Here is a 23,451-nt window from a genome sequence, read left to right as displayed (position 1 = left end):
ATAAGACCAAAGGAACCATAGTCACCTCCCTGCCAAGATCTTTTCACATTTTTTGCATGTTACTGAAAAAGACCTAGAATTTCGCCCGATTCCCGTATTTTTGTGTGCTATACCCACGCATTCCGAGTGGTCCCAAGAGCCGCGGACCCCGATCGCCTAAAATTTTTCCGGGCAATCAAATACGACCTAAGGAACCATATTATCTGCCCCGCCATGATCGTTCCTTATTTTTTGCGTTTTTCGGCCAAACAACTAGAATTCCGCGTGATTCCTATATTTTCGTGTGCTATAGCCCACGCCTTCCGAGTGGGCCGTGCCCCCCCGCACTCGGATCACCTAAAAAGTTTTTGGGCCATCAAATAAGACCTAAGGAACCATATTCACCTTCCCGCCATGATCGTTTCTCATGTTTTGCATTTGTTGGCAAAACAACTAGAATTCCGCCCGATTCCCATATTTTCGTGTGCATTACCCACGCCTTACAAGTGGTCCCACGTCTCCGGACCCCTATCGCCTAAAATTTTTTCGGACTATCAAATAAGACCTAAGGAACCATAGTCACCGCCCAGCCATGATCGTTCCTTATATTTTGCATTTTTCGGCCAAACAACTAGAATTCCGCGTGATTCCCATATTTTCGTGTCCTATAACCCACGCCTTCCAAGTGAACCCGAGAACTCCGGACCCCTATCGCCTAAAATTTTTCCGGACTATCAACTACAACCTAAGGAACCATAGTTACCGCCCAACCATGATCATTTCTCATTTGTTGCATTTTTCGGCCAAAAAACTAGAATTCCGCCCGATAACTATATTTTTGTGTGCTATTGCCCACCCTTCTCAGTGGTTCCGAGACTCCCGAACCCCGATTGCCTAAAAATTTTCGGGCCGTCAAATACGACCTAAGGAACCATAGTAACCGCCCCGCCATCATCGATTCTCATTTTTTGCATTTTTCGGCAAAAAAAACTAGAATTACGCCCGTTTCCCATATTTTCGTGTGCTATACCCATGCCTTCCAAGTGGTCCGGGGAGCCGCGGACCCCGATCGCGTAAAATTTTTCCGGACTATCAAATACGACCTAAGGTACCATAGTCACCGCCCCACCATGATCGTTCCAAATGCTTTGCATTTTTCGGCCAAAAAACTAGAACTCCGCACGATTTGCATATTTTAGTGTGCTATAGCTTACGCCTTCCGAGTTTCCCCGGGAGCCGTAGACCCCGATCGCCTAAAATTTTCCGGGCCATCAAATACGACCTAAGGAACCATAGTCACCGCCCTGCCATGATCGTTCCTCATAAATTGCATTTTTCGGCCAAAAAACTAGAATTCCGCTCGATTACCATATTTTTGTGTTCTATTGCCCACGCCTACCGAGTGGGCCGGGCCGCCGGACTCGGATCGCCTAAAAAATTATCAGGCCATCAATTAGGACCTAAGGAACCATAGTCACCGCCTCGCCAGGATCGTTCCTCATTTTTTGCATTTTTTGGCCAAAAAAATAGAATTCCGCCCGATTCCCATATTTTTGTGTGCTATCACCCACGCCTTCCGAGTGGGTCGGGCCCCCCGGAGCCGGATCGCCTAAACATTTTCCGGACTATCAGATACGACCAAAGGAACCATAGTCACCACCCAGCCATGATCGTTCCTTATATTTTGCATTTTTCCGCCAAACAACTAGAATTCCGCGCGATTCCCATATTTTCGTGTCCTATAACCCACGCCTTCCAAGTGAACCCGAGAACTCCGGACCCCTATCGCCTAAAATTTTTCCGGACTATCAAATACAACCTAAGGAACCATAGTTACCACCCAGCCATGATCATTCCTCATTTGTTGCATTTTTCGGCCAAAAAACTATAATTTCGCCCGATTACAACATTTTTGTGTGCTATTGCCCACCCTTCCCAGTGGTTCCGAGACTCCCAGACCCCGATCGCCTAAAAATTTTCGGGCCGTCAAATACGACCTAAGGAACCATAGTAACCGCCCCTCCATCATCGATTATCATTTTTTGCATTTTCGGCAAAAAAACTAGAATTACGCCCGTTTCCCATATTTTCGTGTGCTATACCCACGCCTTCCAAGTGGTCCGGGGAGCCGCGGACCTCGATCGCCTAAAATTTTTCCGGACTATCAAATACGACCTAAGGTACCATAGTCACCGCCCCACCATGATCATTCCAAATGCTTTGCATTTTTCGGCCAAAAAACTAGAACTCCGCGCGATTTGCATATTTTAGTGTTCTATAGCTTACGCCTTCCGAGTGTCCCCGGGAGCCGTAGACCCCGATCGCCTAAAATTTTCCGGGCCATCAAATAGGACCTAAGGTACCATAGTCACCGCCCCGCCATGATCGTTCCTCATTTATTGCGTTTTTCGGCCAAAAAACTAGAATTCCGCTCGATTACCATATTTTTGTGTGCTATTGCCCACGCCTTCCGAGTGGGCCGGGCCGCCGGACTCGGATCGCCTTAAAACTTTTCAGGCCATCAATTAGGACCTAAGGAACCATAGTCACCGCCTCGCCATGATCGTTCATCATTTTTTGCATTTTTTGGCCAAAAAAATAGAATTCCGCCTGATTCCCATATTTTTGTGTGCTATCGCCCACGCCTTCCAAGTGGGTCGGGACCCCCGGAGCCGGATCGCCTAAAATTTTTCCGGAATATCAAATACGACCTAAGGAACCATAGTCACCGTCCTGCCATGATCGTTCCTAGTCTTTTGCATTTTTCAGCCAAAAAATTAGAATTCTGCGCGATTTCCATATTTTCGTGTGCTTTAGCCCACGCCTTCCAAGGGGTCCCGGGAACCCCGAACCCCAATCGCCTAAAAATTTTCCGGGCCATCAAATACGACCTAAGGAACCATATTAACCACCCCACCATGATCGTTCCTCATTTTTTGCATTTTTCGGCCAAAAAACTAGAATTCCGCGCGATTCCCATATTTTTGTGTGTTATACCCCACGCCTTCCGAGTGGTCCCGGGACCTCCTGATCACTATCGCCTAAAATTTTTCCGGACAATAAAATACGACCTAAGGAACCATAGTATTCGCCCCGCCATGATCGTTCCTCATTTTTTATGTTTTTCGGCCAAACAACTAGAATTCCGCGCGATTCCCATATTTTAGTGTGTTATAGCCCACGCCTTCCGAGTGGTCCCGGGACCACCGGACCCCTATCGCCTAATATTTTTCCGGAATATCAAATAATACCAAAGGAACCATAGTCACCGCCCTGCCAAGATCTTTCCACATTTTTTGCATTTTTCGGCCAAAAAACTAGAATTCCGCCCGATTACAATATTTTTGTGTGCTATTGCCCACCCTTCCCAGTGGTTCCGAGACTCCCGGACCCCGATCGCCTAAAATTTTTCTGGGCCGTCAAATACGACCTAAGGAACCATAGTAACCGCCCCGCCATCATCGTTTCTCATTTTTTTGCATTTTTCGGCCAAAAAACTAGAAATACGCCCGATTCCCATATTTTCGTGTGCTATACCCACGCCTTCCAAGTGGTCCGGGGAGCCGCGGAGCCCGATCGCCTAAAATTTTTCCGGACTATCAAATACGACCTAAGGTACCATAGTCACCGCCCCACATTGATCATTCCAAATGCTTTGCATTTTTCGGCCAAAAAACGAGAACTTCGCGCGATTTGCATATTTTAGTGTGCTAAAGCTTACGCCTTCCGAGTGGTCCCGGGAGCCGTGGACCCCGATCGCCTAAAATTTTCCGGGCCATCAAATACGACCTAAGGAACCATATTCACCGCCCCGCCATGATCGTTCCTCATTTATTGCGTTTTTCGGCCAAAAAACTAGAATTCCGCTCGATTACCATATTTTTGTGTGCTATTGCCCACGCCTTCCGAGTGGGCCGGGCCGCCGGACTCGGATCGCCTAAAAAGTTTTCGGGCCATCAATTAGGACCTAAGGAACCATAGTCACCGCCTCGCCATGATCGTTCCTCATTTTTTGCATTTTTTGGCCAAAAAACGAGAATTCCGCCCGATTTCCATATTTTTGTGTGCTATCGCCCACGCCTTCCGAGTGGGTCGGGCCCCCCTTAGCTGGACCGCCTAAAAATTTTCCGGAATATCAAATACGACCAAAGGAACCATAGTCACCGCCCCGCCATGATCGTTCCTAGTCTTTTGCGTTTTTCAGCCAAAAAACTTGAATTCCGCGCGATTTCAATATTTTCGTGTACTTTAGCACACGCCTTCAAAGGGGTCCAGGGAACCCCGAACCCCGATCACCTACAAATTTTCCGGGCCATCAAATACGACCTAAGGAACCATAGTAACCATCCCGCCATGATCGTTCCTCATTTTTGAGTTTTTCGGCCAAACAACTAAAATTTCGCCCGATTTGCATATTTTCGTGTGCTATTCCCATGCATTCCGAGTGGTCCCAAGAGCCGCGGACCCCGATTGCCTAAAATTTTTCCGGAATATCAAATAAGACCTAAGGAACCATAGTCACCGCCCAGCCATGATCGTTCCTAGTTTTTTCCGTTTTTCGGCCAAAAAACTAGAATTCCGCGCGATTCCCATATTTTCGTGTCCTATAGCCCACGCCTTCCAAGTGAACCCGGGAACTCCGGACCCCTATCGCCTAAAATTTTTCCGGACTATCAAATACGACCTAAGGAACCATAGTCACCGCCCAGCCATGATCATTCCTCATTTGTTGCGTTTTTCGGCCAAAAACTAGAATTCCGCCCGATTACAATATTTTTGTGTGCTATTGCCCACCCTTCCAAGTGGTTCCGGGACCCCCGGACCCCGATCGCCTAAAATTTTTCCGGGCCGTCAAATATGACCTAAGGAACCATAGTAACCGCCCCGCCATCATCGTTTCTCATTTTTTGCATTTTTCGGCCAAAAAACTAGAATTATGCCCGATTCCCATATTTTCGTGTGCTATACCCACGCCTTCCAAGTGGTCCGGGGTGCCGCGGACCCCGATCGCTTAAAATTTTTCCGGATTATCAAATACGACCTAAGGTACCATAGTCCCCGCCCCACCATGATCGTTCCAAATGCTTTGCATTTTTCGGCCAAAAAACTAGAACTCCGCGCGATTTGCATATTTTCGTGTGCTATAGCTTACGCCTTCCGAGTGGTCCCGGGAGCCGTGGACCCCGATCGCCTAAAATTTTCCGGGCCATCAAATACGACCTAAGGAACCATAGTCACCGCCCCGCCATGATCGTTCCTCATTTATTGCGTTTTTCGGCCAAAAAACTAGAATTCCGCTCGATTACCATATTTATGTATGCTATTGCCCACGCCTTCCGAGTGGGCCGGGCCGCCGGACTCGGATCGCCTAAAAAATTTTCGGGCCATCAATTAGGACCTAAGGAACCATAGTCACCGCCTCGCCATGATCATTCCTCATTTTTTGCATTTTTTGGCCAAAAAACTAGAATTCCGCCCGATTCCCATATTTTTGTGTGCTATCGCCCACGCCTTCCGAGTGGGTCAGACCCCCGGAACCGGATCGCCTAAAAATTTTCCGGACTATCAAATACGATCTAAGGAACCATAGTCACCGCCCCGCCATGATCGTTCCTAGTCTTTTGCGTTTTTCAGCCAAAAAACTAGAATTCCGCGCGATTTCCATATTTTCGTGTGCTTTAGCCCATTCCTTCCAAGGGGTCCCGGGAACCCCGATCGCCTAAAACTTTTCCGGGCCGTCAAATACGACCTAAGGAACCATAGTAACCACCTCGCCATTATCGTTCCTCATATTTTGCATTTTTCGTCCAAACAACTAGAATTCCGCGCGATTCCCATATTTTTGTGTGTTATAGCCCACGCCTTCCGAGTGGTCCCGGGACCTCCTGACCCCTATCGCCTAAAATTTTTATGGACTATCAAATACGACCTAAGGAACCATAGTATCCGCCCCGCCATGATCGTTCCTCATTTTTTGCATTTCTCGGCCAAACAACTAGAATTTCGCGCGATTCCCATATTTTTGTGTGTTATAGCCCATGCCTTCCGAGTGGTCCCGGGACCTCCGGACCCCTATCGCCTAATATTTTTCCGGACTATCAAATAAGACCAAAGGAACCATAGTCACCGCCCTGCCAAGATCTTTCCACATTTTTTGCATGTTACTGAAAAAGACCTAGAATTTCGCCCGATTACCATATTTTCGTGTGCTATACCCACGCATTCCGAGTGGTCCCAAGAGCCGCGGACCCCGATCGCCTAAAATTTTTCCGGGCAATCAAATACGACCTAAGGAACCATAGTATCCTCCCCGCCATGATCATTCCTTATTTTTTGCGTTTTTCGGCCAAACAACTAGGATTCCCAGCGATTCTCATATTTTCGTGTGGGCCGTGCCCCCCGCTCTCGGATCACCTAAAAAATATTCCGGACTATCAAATAATACCTAAGGAACCATAGTCACCTTCTCGCCATGATCGTTTCTCATTTTTTGCATTTTTCGTCAAACAACTAGAATTCCTCCCGATTCACATATTTTTGTGTGCTATACCTTCGCCTTACAAGTGGTCCCGGGTCTCCGGACCTTTATTGCCTAAAATTTTTCCGGACTATCAAATAAAAGCTCAGGAACCATAGTCACTACCCAGCCATGATCGTTCCTTATTTTTTGCGTTTTTCGGCCAAACAACTAGAATTCCGCGCGATTCCCATATTTTTGTGTGTTATAACCCACACCTTCCGAGTGGTCCCGGGACCTCAGGACCCCTATCGCCTAAAATTTTTCCGGACTATCAAATACAACCTAAGGAACCATAGTCACCGCCCAGCCATGATCATTCCTCATTTGTTGCGTTTTTCGTCCAAAAAACTAGAATTCTGCTCGATTACCATATTTTTGTGTGATATTGCCCACGCCTTCCGAGTGGGCCGGGCCGCCGGACTCGGATCGCCTAAAAAATTTTCGGGCCATCAATTAGGACCTAAGGAACCATAGTCACCGCCTCGCCATGATCGTTCCTCATTTTTTATATTTTTTGGCCAAAAAACTAGAATTCCGCCCGATTCCCATATTTTTGTGTGCTATCGCCCACGCCTTCCGAGTGGGTCAGGCCCCCCGGAGCCGGATCGCCTAAAAATTTTCCGGACTATCAAATACGACCTAAGGAACCATAGTCACCGCCCCGCCATGATCGTTCCTAGTCTTTTGCGTTTTTCAGCCAAAAAACTAGAATTCCGCGCGATTTCCATATTTTTGTGTGCTTTAGCCCACACCTTCAAAGGGGTCCCGGGAACCCCGAACCCAGATCGTCTAAAAATTTTCCGGGCCATCAAATACGACCTAAGGAACCATAGTAACCACCCCGCCATGATCGTTCCTCATTTTTTGCGTTTTTCGGCCAAACAACTAGAATTTCGCCCGATTCCCATATTTTCGTGTGTTATACCCACGCATTCCGAGTGGTCCCAAGAGCCGCGGACCCCGATCGCCTAAAATTTTTCCGGACTATCAAATAAAACCGAAGGAACCATAGTCACCGCCCAGCCATGATCGTTCCTTATTTTTTGCGTTTTTCGGCCAAACAACTAGAATTCCGCGCGATTCCCATATTTTCGTGTGTTATAGCCCACACCTTTCGAGTGGTCCCGGGACCTCAGGACCCCTATCGCCTAAAATTTTTCCGGACTATCAAATACGACCTAAGGAACCATAGTCACCGCCCAGCCATGATCATTCTTCATTTGTTGCGTTTTTCGGCCAAAAAACTAGAATTTCGCCCGATTACAATATTTTTGTGTGCTATTGCCCACCCTTCCCAGTGGTTCCGGGACCCCCGGACCCCGATCGCCTAAAATATTTCCGGGCCGTCAAATACGACCTAAGGAACCATAGTAACCGCCCGGCCATCATCGTTCCTCATTTGTTGCGTTTTTCGGCCAAAAAACTAGAATTCCGCCCGATTACAATATTTTTGTGTGCTATTGCCCACCCTTCCCAGTGGTTCCGGGACCCCCGGACCCCGATCGCCTAAAAATTTTTCGGGCATCAAATACGACCTAAGGAACCATAGTAACCGCCCCGCCATCATCATTTCTCATTTTTTGCATTTTTCGGCCAAAAAACTAGAATTACGCCCGATTCCCATATTTTCGTGTGTTATACCCATGCCTTCCAAGTGGTCCGGGGAGCCACAGACTCCGATCGCCTAACATTTTTCCGTACTATCAAATACGACCTAAGGTACCATAGTCACCGCCCCACCATGATCGTTCCGAATGCTTTGCATTTTTCGGCCAAAAAACTAGAACTCCGCGCGATTTGCATATTTTAGTGTGCTATAGCTTACGCCTTCCGAGTGGTCCCGGGAGCCGTAGACCCCGATCGCCTTAAATTTTCCGGGCCATCAAATACGACCTAAGGAACCATAGTCACCGCCCCGCCATGATCGTTCCTCATTTATTGCGTTTTTCGGCCAAAAAATTAGAATTCCGCTCGATTACCATATTTTTGTGTGCTATTGCCCACGCCTTCCGAGTGGGCCGGGCCGCCGGACTTGGATCGCCTAAAACAATTTCGGGCCATCAATTAGGACCTAAGGAACCATAGCCACTGCCTCACCATGATCGTTCCTCATTTTTTACATTTTTTGGCCAAAAAACTAGAATTCCGCCCGATTCCCATATTTTTGTGTGCTATCGCCCACGCCTTCCGAGTGGGTCAGGCCCCCCGGAGCCGGATTGCCTAAAAATTTTCCGGACTATCAAATACGACCTAAGGAACCATAGTCACCACCCCGCCATGACCGTTCCTAGTCTTTTGCGTTTTTCAGCCAAAAAACTAGAATTCCGCGCGATTTCCATATTTTCGTGTGCTTTAGCCCACGCCTTCAAAGGGGTCCCGGGAACCCCGAACCCCGATCGTCTAAAAATTTTCCGGGCCATCAAATACGACCTAAGGAACCATAGTAACCACCCCGCCATGATTGTTCCTCATTTTTTGCGTTTTTCGGCCAAACAACTAGAATTTCGCCCGATTCCCATATTTTCGTGTGCTATACCCACGCATTCCGAGTGGTCCCAAGAGCCGCGGACCCCGATCGCCTAAAATTTTTCTGGACTATCAAATAAGACCTAAGGAACCATGGTCACCGCCCAGCCATGATCGTTCCTAGTTTTTTCCGCTTTTCGGCCAAAAAACTAGAATTCCGCGCGATTCCCATATTTTCGTGTCCTATAGCCCACGCCTTCCAAGTGAACCCGGGAACTCCGGACCCCTATCGTCAAAAATTTTTCCGGACTATCAAATACGACCTAAGGAACCATAGTCACCGCCCAGCCATGATCATTCCTCCTTTGGTTGCGTTTTTCGGCCAAAAAACTAGAATTCCGCCCGATTACAATATTTTTGTGTGCTATTGCCCACCCTTCCAAGTGGTTCCGGGACCCCCGGACCCCGATCGCCTAAATTTTTCCGGGCCGTAAAAGACAACCTAGGGAACCATAGTAACCGCCTAGCGATCATCGTTTCTCATTTTTTGCATTTTTCGGCCAAAAAACTAGAATTACGCCCGATTCCCATATTTTCGTGTGCTATACCCACGCCTTCCAAGTGGTCCGGGGAGCCGCGGACCCCTATTGCCAAAAATATTTCCGGACTATCAAATATGACCTAAGGTACCATAGTCACCGCCCCACAATGATCGTTCCAAATGCTTTGCATTTTTCATCCAAAAAACTAGAACTCCGCGCGATTTGCATATTTTCGTGTGCTATAGCTTACGCCTTCCGAGTGGTCCCGGGAGCCGTGGACCCCGACCGCCTAAAATTTTCCGGGCTATCAAATACGACCTAAGGAACCATAGTAACCCCACCATGATCGTTCCTCATTTATTGCATTTTTCGTCCAAAAAACTAGAATTCTGCTCGATTACCATATTTTTGTGTGCTATTGCCCACGCCTTCCGAGTGGGCCGGGCCGCCGGACTCGGATCGCCTAAAAAATTTTCGGGCCATCAATTAGGACCTAAGGAACCATAGTCACCGCCTCGCCATGATCGTTCCTCATTTTTTACATTTTTTGGCCAAAAAACTAGAATTCCGCCCGATTCCCATATTTTTGTGTGCTATCGCCCACGCCTTCCGAGTGGGTCAGGCCCCCCGGAGCCGGATCGCCTAAAAATTTTCCGGACTATCAAATACGACCTAAGGAACCATAGTCACCGCCCCGCCATGATCGTTCCTAGTCTTTTGCGTTTTTCAGCCAAAAAACTAGAATTCCGCGCGATTTCCATATTTTCGTGTGCTTTAGCCCACGCCTTCAAAGGGGTCCCGGGAACCCCGAACCCAGATCGTCTAAAAATTTTCCGGGCCATCAAATACGACCTAAGGAACCATAGTAACCACCCCGCCATGATCGTTCCTCATTTTTTGCGTTTTTCGGCCAAACAACTAGAATTTCGCCCGATTCCCATATTTTCGTGTGTTATACCCACGCATTCCGAGTGGTCCCAAGAGCCGCGGACCCCGATTGCCTAAAATTTTTCCGGACTATCAAATAAAACCGAAGGAACCATAGTCACCGCCCAGCCATGATCGTTCCTTATTTTTTGCGTTTTTCGGCCAAACAACTAGAATTCCGCGCGATTCCCATATTTTCGTGTGTTATAGCCCACACCTTTCGAGTGGTCCCGGGACCTCAGGACCCCTATCGCCTAAAATTTTTCCGGACTATCAAATACGACCTAAGGAACCATAGTCACCGCCCAGCCATGATCATTCTTCATTTGTTGCGTTTTTCGGCCAAAAAACTAGAATTTCGCCCGATTACAATATTTTTGTGTGCTATTGCCCACCCTTCCCAGTGGTTCCGGGACCCCCGGACCCCGATCGCCTAAAATATTTCCGGGCCGTCAAATACGACCTAAGGAACCATAGTAACCGCCCGGCCATCATCGTTCCTCATTTGTTGCGTTTTTCGGCCAAAAAACTAGAATTCCGCCCGATTACAATATTTTTGTGTGCTATTGCCCACCCTTCCCAGTGGTTCCGGGACCCCCGGACCCCGATCGCCTAAAATTTTTCCGGGCCATCAAATACGACTTAAGGAACCATAGTAACTGCCCCGCCATCATCATTTCTCATTTTTTGCATTTTTCGGCCAAAAAACTAGAATTACGCCTGATTCCCATATTTTCGTGTGCTATACCCACGTCTTCCAAGTGGTCCGGGGAGCCACAGACTCCGATCGCCTAACATTTTTCCGTACTATCAAATACGACCTAAGGTACCATAGTCACCGCCCCACCATGATCGTTCCAAATGCTTTGCATTTTTCGGCCAAAAAACTAGAACTCCGCGCGATTTGCATATTTTAGTGTGCTATAGCTTACGCCTTCCGAGTGTTCCCGGGAGCCGTAGACCCCGATCGCCTAAAATTTTCCGGGCCATCAAATACGACCTAAGGAACCATAGTCACCGCCCCGCCATGATCGTTCCTCATTTATTGCGTTTTTCGGCCAAAACATTAGAATTCCGCTCGATTACCATATTTTTGTGTGCTATTGCCCACACCTTCCGAGTGGGCCGGGCCGCCGGACTTGGCTCGCCTAAAACAATTTCGGGCCTTCAATTAGGACCTAAGGAACCATAGTCACTGCCTCGCCATGATCGTTCCTCATTTTTTACATTTTTTGGCCAAAAAACTAGAATTCCGCCCGGTTCCCATATTTTTGTGTGCTATCGCCCACGCCTTCCGAGTGGGTCAGGCCCCCCGGAGCCGGATCGCCTAAAAATTTTCCGGACTATCAAATACAACCTAAGGAACCATAGTCACCACCCCGCCATGATCGTTCCTAGTCTTTTGCGTTTTTCAGCCAAAAAACTAGAATTTCGCGCGATTTCCATATTTACGTGTGCTTTAGCCCACTCCTTCAAAGGGGTCCCGGGAACCCCGAACCCCGATCGTCTAAAAATTTTCCGGGCCATCAAATACGACCTAAGGAACCATAGTAACCACCCCGCCATGATTGTTCCTCATTTTTTTGCGTTTTTCGGCAAAACAACTAGAATTTCGCCCGATTCCCATATTTTCGTGTGCTATACCCACGCATTCCGAGTGGTCCCAAGAGCCGCGGACCCCGATCGCCTAAAATTTTTCCGGACTATCAAATAAGACCTAAGGAACCATAGTCACCGCCCAGCCATGATCGTTCCTAGTTTTTTCCGCTTTTCGGCCAAAAAACTAGAATTCCGCGCGATTCCCATATTTTCGTGTCCTATAGCCCATGCCTTCCAAGTGAACCCGGGAACTCCGGACCCCTATCGCCAAAAATTTTTCCGGACTATCAAATACGACCTAAGGAACCATAGTCACTGCCCAGCCATGATCGTTCCTAGTCTTTTGCGTTTTTCAGCCAAAAAACTAGAATTCCGCGCGATTTTCATATTTTCGTGTGCTTTAGCCCACGCCTTCCAAGGGGTCCCGGGAACCCCGAACCCCGATCGCCTAAAAATTTTCCGGGCCATCAAATACGACATAAGGAACTATAGTAACCACCCCGCCATGATCTTTCCTCATTCTTTGCGTTTTTTGGCCAAACAACTTGAATTCCGCGCGATTCCCTTATTTTTGTGTGTTATAGCCCACGCCTTCCGAGTGGTCCCGGGACCTCCTGACCCCTATCGCCTAAAATTTTTTCGGACTATCAAACACGACCTAAGGAACCATAGTATCCGCCCCGCCATGATCGTTCCTCATTTGTTGCATTTTTCGGCCAAAAAACTAGAATTCCGCTCGATTACCATATTTTTGTGTGCTATTGCCCACGCCTTCCGAGTGGGCCGGGCCACTGGACTCAGATCGCCTAAAAAATTTTTGGGCCATCAATTAGGACCTAAGGAACCATAGTCACCGCCTGGCCATGATCGTTCCTCATTTTTTGCATTTTTTGGCCAAAAAACTAGAATTTCGCCCGATTCCCATATTTTTGTGTGCTATCGCCCACGCCTTCCGAGTGGGTCGGGCCCCCGGGGCCGGATCGCCTAAAAATTTTCTGGACTATCAAATACGACCTAAGGAACCATAGTCACCGCCCTGCCATGATCGTTCCTAGTCTTTTGCGTTTTTCAGCCAAAAAACTAGAATTCCGCGCGATTTCCATATTTTCGTGTGCTTTAGCCCACGCCTTCCAAGGGGTCCCAGGAACCCCGAACCCCGATCGCCTAAAAATTTTCCGGGCCATCAAATACGACCTAAGGAACCATAGTAACCACCCCGCCATGATCGTTCCTCATTTTTTGCCTTTTTCGGCCAAACAACTAGAATTCCGCGCGATTCCCATATTTTTGTGTGTTATAGCCCACGCCTTCCGAGTGGTCCCGGGCCCTCCTGGCCCCTATCGCCTAAATTTTTTCCGGACTATCAAATACGACCTAAGGAACCATAGTATCCGCCCCACCATGATCGTTCCTCATTTTTTGCATTTTTCGGCCAAACAACTAGAATTCCGCGCGATACCCATATTTTTGTGTGTTATAGCCCACGCCTTCCGAGTGGTCCCGGGACCTCCGGACCCCTATCGCCTAATATTTTTCCGGACTATCAAATAACACCAAAGGAACCATAGTCACCGCCCTGCCAACATCTTTCCACATTTTTTGCATGTTACTGAAAAAGAACTAGAATTCCGCCCAATTCCCATATTTTTGTGTGCTATCGCCCACGCCTTCCGATTGGGTCGGGCTCCCCGGAGCTGGATCGCCTAAAAATTTTCCGGACTATCAAATACGACCTAAGGAACCATAGCCACCTCCCCGCCATGATCATTCCTAGTCTTTTGCGTTTTTCAACCAAAAAACTAGAATTCCGCGCGATTTCCATATTTTCGTGTGCTTTAGCCCACGCCTTCAAAGGGGTCCCGGGAACCCCGAACCCCGATCGTCTAAAAATTTTCTGGGCCATCAAATAAAACCTAAGGAACCATAGTAACCACTCCGCCATGATCGTTCCTCATTTTTTGCGTTTTTCGGCCAAACAACTAGAATTTCGCCCGATTCCCATATTTTCGTGTGCTATACCCACGCATTACGAGTGGTCCCATATTTTCGAGTCCTATAGCCCACGCCTTCCAAGTGAACCCGGGAACTCCGGACCCCTATCGCCTAAAATTTGTCCGGACTATCAAATACGACCTAAGGAACCATAGTCACCGCCCAGCCATGATCATTCCTCATTTGTTGCGTTTTTCGGCCAAAAAACTAGAATTCCGCCCGATTACAATATTTTTGTGTGCTATTGCCCACCCTTCCAAGTGGTTCCGGGACCCCCGGACCCCGATCGACTAAAATTTTTCCGGGCCTTCAAATACGACCTAAGGAACCATAGTAACTGCCCTGCCATCATCGTTTCTCATTTTTTGCATTTTTCGACCAAAAAACTAGAATTACGCCCGATTCCCATATTTTCGTGTGTTATACCCACGCCTTCCAAGTGGTCCGAGGAGCCGCGGCCCCCGATCGCCTAAAATTTTTCCGGACTATCAAATATGACCTAAGGTACCATAGTCACCGACCCACCATGATCGTTCCAAATGCTTTGTATTTTTCGGCCAAAAAACTAGAACTCCGCGCGATTTGCATATTTTCGTGTGCTATAGCTTACGCCTTCCGAGTGGTCCCGGGAGCCGTGGACCCCGATCGCCTAAAATTTTCCGGGCCATCAAATACGACCTAAGGAACCATAGTCACCGCCTCGCCATGATCGTTCCTCAGTTTTTGCATTTTTTGGCCAAAAAACTAGAATTCTGCCCGATTTCCATAATTTTGTGTGCTATCGCCCACGCCTTCCGAGTGGGTCGGGATCCCCGGAGCCAGATCGCCTAAAAATTTTCCGGACTATCAAATATGACCTAAGGTACCATAGTCACCACCGCGCCATGATCATTCCTAGTCTTTTGCATTTTTCGGCCAAACAACTAGAATTCCGCGCGATTTCCATATTTTCGTGTGCTTTAGCCCACGCCTTCAATGGGGTCCCGGGAACCCCGAACCCCGATCGTCTAAAAATTTTCTGGGCCATCAAATAAAACCTAAGGAACCATAGTAACCACTCCGCCATGATCGTTCCTCATTTTTTGCGTTTTTCGGCCAAACAACTAGAATTTCGCCCGATTCCCATATTTTTGTGTGCTATACCCACGCATTACGAGTGGTCCCATATTTTCGAGTCCTATAGCCCACGCCTTCCAAGTGAACCCGGGAACTCCGGACCCCTATCGCCTAAAATTTGTCCGGACTATCAAATACGACCTAAGGAACCATAGTCACCGCCCAGCCATGATCATTCCTCATTTGTTGCGTTTTTCGGCCAAAAAACTAGAATTCCGCCCGATTACAATATTTTTGTGTGCTATTGCCCACCCTTCCAAGTGGTTCCGGGACCCCCGGACCCCGATCGACTAAAATTTTTTCGGGCCTTCAAATACGACCTAAGGAACCATAGTAACTGCCCTGCCATCATCGTTTCTCATTTTTTGAATTTTTCGACCAAAAAACTAGAATTACGCCCGATTCCCATATTTTCGTGTGTTATACCCACGCCTTCCAAGTGGTCCGAGGAGCCGCGGACCCCGATCGCCTAAAATTTTTCCGGACTATCAAATATGACCTAAGGTACCATAGTCACCGACCCACCATGATCGTTCCAAATGCTTTGCATTTTTCGGCCAAAAAACTAGAACTCCGCGCGATTTGCATATTTTCGTCTGCTATAGCTTACGCCTTCCGAGTGGTCCCGGGAGCCGTGGACCCCGATCGCCTAAAATTTTTCGGGCCATCAAATATGACCTAAGGAACCATAGTCACCGCCTCGCCATGATCGTTCCTCAGTTTTTGCATTTTTTGGCCAAAAAACTAGAATTCTGCCCGATTTCCATAATTTTGTGTGCTATCGCCCACGCCTTCCGAGTGGGTCGGGATCCCCGGAGCCAGATCGCCTAAAAATTTTCCGGACTATCAAATATGACCTAAGGAACCATAGTCACCACCGCGCCATGATCATTCCTAGTCTTTTGCATTTTTCGGCCAAACAACTAGAATTCCGCGCGATTTCCATATTTTCGTGTGCTTTAGCCCACGCCTTCAAAGGGGTCCCGGGAACCCCGAACCCCGATCGTCTAAAAATTTTCTGGGCCATCAAATAAAACCTAAGGAACCATAGTAACCACTCCGCCATGATCGTTCGTCATTTTTTGCGTTTTTCGGCCAAACAACTAGAATTTCGCCCGATTCCCATATTTTTGTGTGCTATACCCACGCATTACGAGTGGTCCCATATTTTCGAGTCCTATAGCCCACGCCTTCCAAGTGAACCCGGGAACTCCGGACCCCTATCGCCTAAAATTTGTCCGGACTATCAAATACGACCTAAGGAACCATAGTCACCGCCCAGCCATGATCATTCCTCATTTGTTGCGTTTTTCGGCCAAAAAACTAGAATTCCGCCCGATTATAATATTTTTGTGTGCCATTGCCCACCCTTCCAAGTGGTTCCGGGACCCCCGGACCCCGATCGACTAAAATTTTTCCGAGCCTTCAAATTCGACCTAAGGAACCATAGTAACTGCCCTGCCATCATCGTTTCTCATTTTTTGCATTTTTCGACCAAAAAACTAGAATTACGCCCGATTCCCATATTTTCGTGTGTTATACCCACGCCTTCCAAGTGGTCCGGGGAGCCGTGGACCCCGATCGCCTAAAATTTTTCCGGACTATCAAATACGACCTAAGGTACCATAGTCACCGCCCCACCATGATCGTTCCAAATGCTTTGCATTTTTCGGCCAAAAAACTAGAACTCCGCGCGATTTGCATATTTTCGTGTGCTATAGCTTACGCCTTCCGAGTGGTCCCGGGAGCCGTGGACCCCGATCGCCTAAAATTTTCTGGGCCATCAAATACGACCTAAGGAACCATAGTCACCGCCTCGCCATGATCGTTCCTCAGTTTTTGCATTTTTTGGCCAAAAAACTAGAATTCTGCCCGATTTCCATATTTTTGTGTGCTATCGCCCACGCCTTCCGAGTGGGTCGGGATCCCCGGAGCCGGATCGCCTAAAAATTTTCCGGACTATCAAATATGACCTAAGGAACCATAGTCACCGCCCCGCCATGATCATTCCTAGTCTTTTGCATTTTTCGGCCAAAAAACTAGAATTCCGCGCGATTTCCATATTTTCGTGTGCTTTAGCCCACGCCTTCAAAGGGGTCCCGGGAACCCCGAACCCCGATCGTCTAAAAATTTTCTAGGCCATCAAATAAAACCTAAGGAACCATAGTAACCACTCCGCCATGATCGTTCCTCATTTTTTGCATTTTTCGGCCAAACAACTAGAATTTCGCCCGATTCCCATATTTTCGTGTGCTATACCCACGCATTACGAGTGGTCCCATATTTTCGAGTCCTATAGCCCACGCCTTCCAAGTGAACCCGGGAACTCCGGACCCCTATCGCCTAAAATTTGTCCGGACTATCAAATACGACCTAAGGAACCATAGTCACCGCCCAGCCATGATCATTCCTCATTTATTGCGTTTTTCGGCCAAAAAACTAGAATTCCGCCCGATTACAATATTTTTGTGTGCTATTGCCCACCCTTCCAAGTGGTTCCGGGACCCCCGGACCCCGATCGACTAAAATTTTTCCGGGCCTTCAAATACGACCTAAGGAACCATAGTAACTGCCCTGCCATCATCGTTTCTCATTTTTTGCATTTTTCGACCAAAAAACTAGAATTACGCCCGATTCCCATATTTTCGTGTGTTATACCCACGCCTTCCAAGTGGTCCGAGGAGCCGCGGACCCCGATCGCCTAAAATTTTTCCGGACTATCAAATACGACCTAAGGTACCATAGTCACCGCCCCAACATGATCGTTCCAAATGCTTTGCATTTTTCGGCCAAAAAACTAGAACTCCGCGCGATTTGCATATTTTCGTGTGCTATAGCTTACGCCTTCCGAGTGGTCGCGGGAGCCGTGGACCCCGATCGCCTAAAATTTTTCGGGCCATCAAATACGACCTAAGGAACCATAGTCACCGCCTCGCCATGTTCGTTCCTCAGTTTTTGCATTTTTTGGCCAAAAAACTAGAATTCTGCCCGATTTCCATATTTTTGTGTGCTATCGCCCACGCCTTCCGAGTGGGTCGGGATCCCCGGAGCTGGATCGCCTAAAAATTTTCCGGACTATCAAATATGACCTAAGGAACCATAGTCACCGCCCCGCCATGATCATTCCTAGTCTTTTGCATTTTTCGGCCAAACAACTAGAATTCCGCGCGATTCCATATTTTCGTGTGCTTTAGCCCACGCCTTCCGAGGGGTCCCGGTACCACCGGACCCCGATCGCCTAAAAATTTTCCGGACTATCAAATACGACCTAAGGAACCATAGTATCCGCCCAGCTATGATCATTCCTCATTTATTGCGTTTTTCGGCCAAACAACTAGAATTTCGCCCGATTCCCATATTTTCGTGTGCTATACCCACGCATTCCGAGAGGTCCCAAGAGCCGCGGACCCCGATCCCCTAAAATTTTTCCGAACTATCAAATAAGACCTAAGGAACCATAGTCACTGCCCAGCCATATCGTTCCTAGTTTTTTCCGTTTTTCGGCCAAAAAACTAGAATTTCGCGAGATTCCCATATTTTCGTGTCCTATAGCCCACGCCTTCCAAGTGAACCCGGGAACTCCGGACCCCTGTCGCCTAAAATTTTTCCGGACTATCAAATACGACCTAAGGAACCATAGTCACCGCCCAGCCATGATCATTCCTCATTTATTGCGTTTTTCGGCCAAAAAACTAGAATTCCGCCCGATTACAATAATTTTGTGTGCTATTGCCCACCCTTCCAAGTGGTTCCAGGACCCCCGGACTCCGATCGCCTAAAATTTTTCCGGGCCGTCAAATATGACCTAAGGAACCATAGTAACCGCCTAGCGATCATCGTTTCTCATTTTTTGCATTTTTCGGCCAAAAAACTAGAATTACGCCCGATTCCCATATTTTCGTGTCTATACCCACGCCTTGCAAGTGGTTCGGGGAGCCGCGGACCCCGATCGCCTAAAATTTTTCCGGACTATCAAATACGACCTAATGTACCATAGTCAACCGCCCCACCATGATCGTTCCAAATGCTTTGCATTTTTCGGCCAAAAAATTAGAACTCCACGCGATTTGCACATTTTCGTGGGCTATAGCTTACACCTTCCGAGTGGTCCCGGAAGCAGTGGACCCCGATCGCCTAAAATTTTCTGGACCATCAAATACAACCTAAGGAACCATAGTCACCGCCCCGCCATGATCGTTCCTCATTTATTGCATTTTTCGGCCAAAAAACTAGAATTCCGCTCGATTACCATATTTTTGTGTGCTATTGCCCACGCCTTCCGAGTGGGCCGGGCCGCCGGACTCAGATCGCCTAAAAATATTTTGGGCCAACAATTAGGACCTATGGAACCATAGTCACCGCCTCGCCATGATCGTTCCTCGTTTTTTGCATTTTTTGGCCAAAAAACTAGAATTCCGCCTGATTCCCATATTTTTGTGTGCTATCGCTCACGCCTTCCGAGTGGGTCGGGCACTCCAGAGCCGGATCGCCTAAAAATTTTCCGGACTATCAAATATGACCTAAGGAACCATAGTCACTGCCCTGCCATGATCGTTCCTAGTCTTTTGCGTTTTTCAGCCAAAAAACTAGAATTACGCGTGATTTCCATATTTTCGTGTGCTTTAGCCCACGCCTTCCAAGGGGTCCCGTGAACCCCGAACCCCGATCGCCTAAAAATTTTTCGGGCCATCAAATATGACCTAAGGAACCATAGTAACCACCCCACCATAATCGTTCCTCATTTTTTGCCTTTTTCGGCCAAACAACTAGAATTTCGCGCGATTCCCATATTTTTGTGTGTTATAGCCCACGCCTTCCGAGTGGTCCCGGGCCCTCCTGACCCCTATCATCTAAAATTTTTCCGGACTATCAAATACGACCTAAGGAACCATAGTATCCGCCCCGCCATGATCGTTCCTCATTTTTTGCGTTTTTCTGCCAAACAACTAGAATTCCGCGCGATTCCCATATTTTTGTGTGTTATAGCCCACGCCTTCCGAGTGGTCCCGGGACCTCCGGACCCCTATCGCCTAATATTTTTCCGGACTATCAAATAAGACCAAAGGAACCATAGTCACCGCCCTGCCAAGATCTTTCCACATTTTTTGCATGTTACTGAAAAAGAACTAGAATTCCACCCGATTCCCATATTTTTGTGTGCTAACGCCCACGCCTTCCGATTGGGTCGGGCTCCCCGGAGCCGAATCGCCTAAAAAAATTTTGGACTATCAAATACAACCTAAGGAACCATAGCCACCGCCCCGCCATGATCATTCCTAGTCTTTTGCATTTTTCAGCCAAAAAACTAGAATTTCGCGTGATTTTCATATTTTCATGTGCTGTAGCCCACGCCTTCAAAGGGGTCCGGGGAACCCCGAACCCTGATCGTCTAAAAAATTTCTGGGCCATCAAATAAAACCTAAGTAACCACCCCGCCATGATCGTTCCTCATTTTTTGCATTTTTCGGCCAAACAACTAGAATTTCGCTCGATTCCCATATTTTCGTGTGCTATACCCACGCATTCCGAGTGGTCCCATATTTTTGAGTCCTATAGCCCACGCCTTCCAAGTGAACCAGGGAACTCCGGACCCCTATCGCCTAAAATTTTTCCGGTCTATGAAATACGACCTAAGGAACCATAGTCACCGCCCAACCATGATCATTCCTCATTTGTTGCATTTTTCGGCAAAAAAACTAGATTTCCGCCCGATTACAATATTTTTGTGTGCTATTGCCCACCCTTCCAAGTGGTTCCGGGACCCCCGGACCCCGATCGACTAAAATTTTTTTGGGCAGTCAAATACGATCTAAGGAACCATAGTAACCGCCCTGCCATCATCGTTTCTCATTTTTTGCATTTTTCGACCAAAAAACTAGAATTACACCCGATTCCCATATTTTCGTGTGCTATACCCACGCCTTCCAAGTGGTCCGGGGAGCCGCGGACCCCGATCGCCTAAAATTTTTCCGGACTATCAAATACGACCTAAGGAACCATAGTCACCGCCCCACCATGATCGTTCCAAATGCTTTGCATTTTTCGGCCAAAAAACTAGAACTCCGCGCGATTTGCATATTTTCGTGTGCTATAGCTTACGCCCTCCGAGTGGTCCCGGGAGCCGTGGACCCCGATCGCCTAAAATTTTACGGGCCATCAAATACGACCTAAGGAACCATAGTCACTGCCTCGCCATGATCGTTCCTCATTTTTTGCATTTTTTGGCCAAAAAACTAGAATTCTGCCCGATTTTCATATTTTTGTGTGTTATCGCCCACGCCTTCCGAGTGGGTCGGGCTCCCCGGAGCCGGATCGCCTAAAAATTTTCCGGACTATCAAATACGACCTAAGGAACCATAGTTACTGCCCCGCCATGATCATTCCTAGTATTTTGCATTTTTCGGACAAACAACTAGAATTCCGCGCGATTCCATATTTTGTGTGCTTTAGCCCACGCCTTCCGAGGGGTCCCGGGATCACCGGACCCCGATCGCCTAAAAATTTTCCGGACTATCAAATACGACCTAAGGAACCATAGTATCCGCCCCGCCATGATCGTTCCTCATATTTTGTGTTTTTCGGCCAAACAACTAGAAATTCGCCCGATTCCCATATTTTCGTGTGCTATACCCACGCATTCCGAGTGGTCCCAAGAGCCGCGGACCCCGATCGTCTAAAATTTTTCCGGACTATCAAATAAGACCTAAGGAACCATAGTCACCGCCCAGCCATATCGTTCCTAGTTATTTCCGTTTTTCGGCCAAAAAACTAGAATTCCGCGTGATTCCCATATTTTCGTGTCCTATAGCCCACGCCTTCCAAGTAAACCCGGGAACTCCGGACCCCTGTCGCCTAAAATTTTTCCGGACTATCAAATACGACCTAAGGAACCATAGTCACCGCCCAGCCGTGATCATTCCTCATTTATTGCGTTTTTCGGCCAAAAAACTAGATTTCCGCCCGATTACAATATTTTTGTGTGCTATTGCCCACCCTTCCAAGTGGTTCCAGGACCCCCGGACCCCGATCGCTTAAAATATTTCCGAGCCGTCAAATATGACCTAAGGAACCATTGTAACTGCCCAGCGATCATCGTTTCTCATTTTTTGCATTTTTCGGCCAAAAAACTAGAATTACTCCCGATTCCTATATTTTCGTGTCTATACCCACGCCTTCCAAGTGGTCCGGGGAGCCGCGGACCCCGATCGCTTAAAATTTTTCCGGACTATCAAATACGACCTAAGGTACCATAGTCACCGCCCCACCATGATCGTTCCAAATGCTTTGCATTTTTCGGCCAAAAAACTAGAACTCCGCGCGATTTGCACATTTTCGTGGGCTATAGCTTACACCTTCCGAGTGGTCCCGGAAGCAGTGGACCCCGATCGCCTAAAATTTTCCGGACCATCAAATACAACCTAAGGAACCATAGTCACCGCCCCGCCATGATCGTTCCTCATTTATTGCATTTTTCGGCCAAAAAACTAGAATTCCGCTCGATTACCATATTTTTGTGTGCTATTGCCCACGCCTTCCTTGTGGGCCGGGCCGCCAGACTCGGATCTCCTAAAAATATTTCGGGCCATCAATTAGGACCTAAGGAACCATAGTCACTGCCTCGCCATGATCGGTCCTCATTTTTTGTATTTTTTGGCCAAAAAACTAGAATTCTGCCCGATTGCCATATTTTTGTGTGCTATCGCCCACGCCTTCCGAGTGGGTCGGGCCCCCCGGAGCCGGATCGCCTAAAAATTTTCCGGACTATAAAATACGACCTAAGAAACCATAGTCACCGCCCTGCCATGATCGTTCCTAGTCTTTTACATTTTTCAGCCAAAAAACTAGAATTCCGCGCAATTTTCATATTTTCGTATGCTTTAGCCCACGCCTTCCAAGGGGTCCCGGGAACCCCGAACCCCGATCGCCTAAAAATTTTTCGGGCCATCAAATACGACATAAGGAAGCATAGTAACCACCCCGCCATGATCGTTCCTCATTTTTTGCATTGTTCGACCAAAAAACTAGAATTCCGCTCGATTACCATATTTTTGTGTGCTATTGCCCACGCCTTCCGAGTGGGCCGGGCCGCCGGACTCGGATCGCCTAAAAAGTTTTCAGGCCATCAATTAGGACCTAAGGAATCATATTCGCTGCTTCGCCATGATCGTTCCACATTTTTTGCATTTTTTGGCCAAAAAACTATAATTCCGCCCGATTCCCATATTTTTGTGTGCTATCGCCCACGCCTTCCGAGTGGGTCGGGCCCCCCGGAGCCGGATCGCCTAAAAATTTTCCGGACTATCAAATACG

This window comes from Nicotiana tabacum, chromosome 4, assembly GCF_000715075.1.
Source record: "Nicotiana tabacum cultivar K326 chromosome 4, ASM71507v2, whole genome shotgun sequence".
Classification (NCBI taxonomy): Eukaryota; Viridiplantae; Streptophyta; class Magnoliopsida; order Solanales; family Solanaceae; genus Nicotiana; species Nicotiana tabacum.
The sequence above is the reverse complement of the archived record's forward strand: the minus strand, read 5'-3'. Positions refer to the sequence as shown.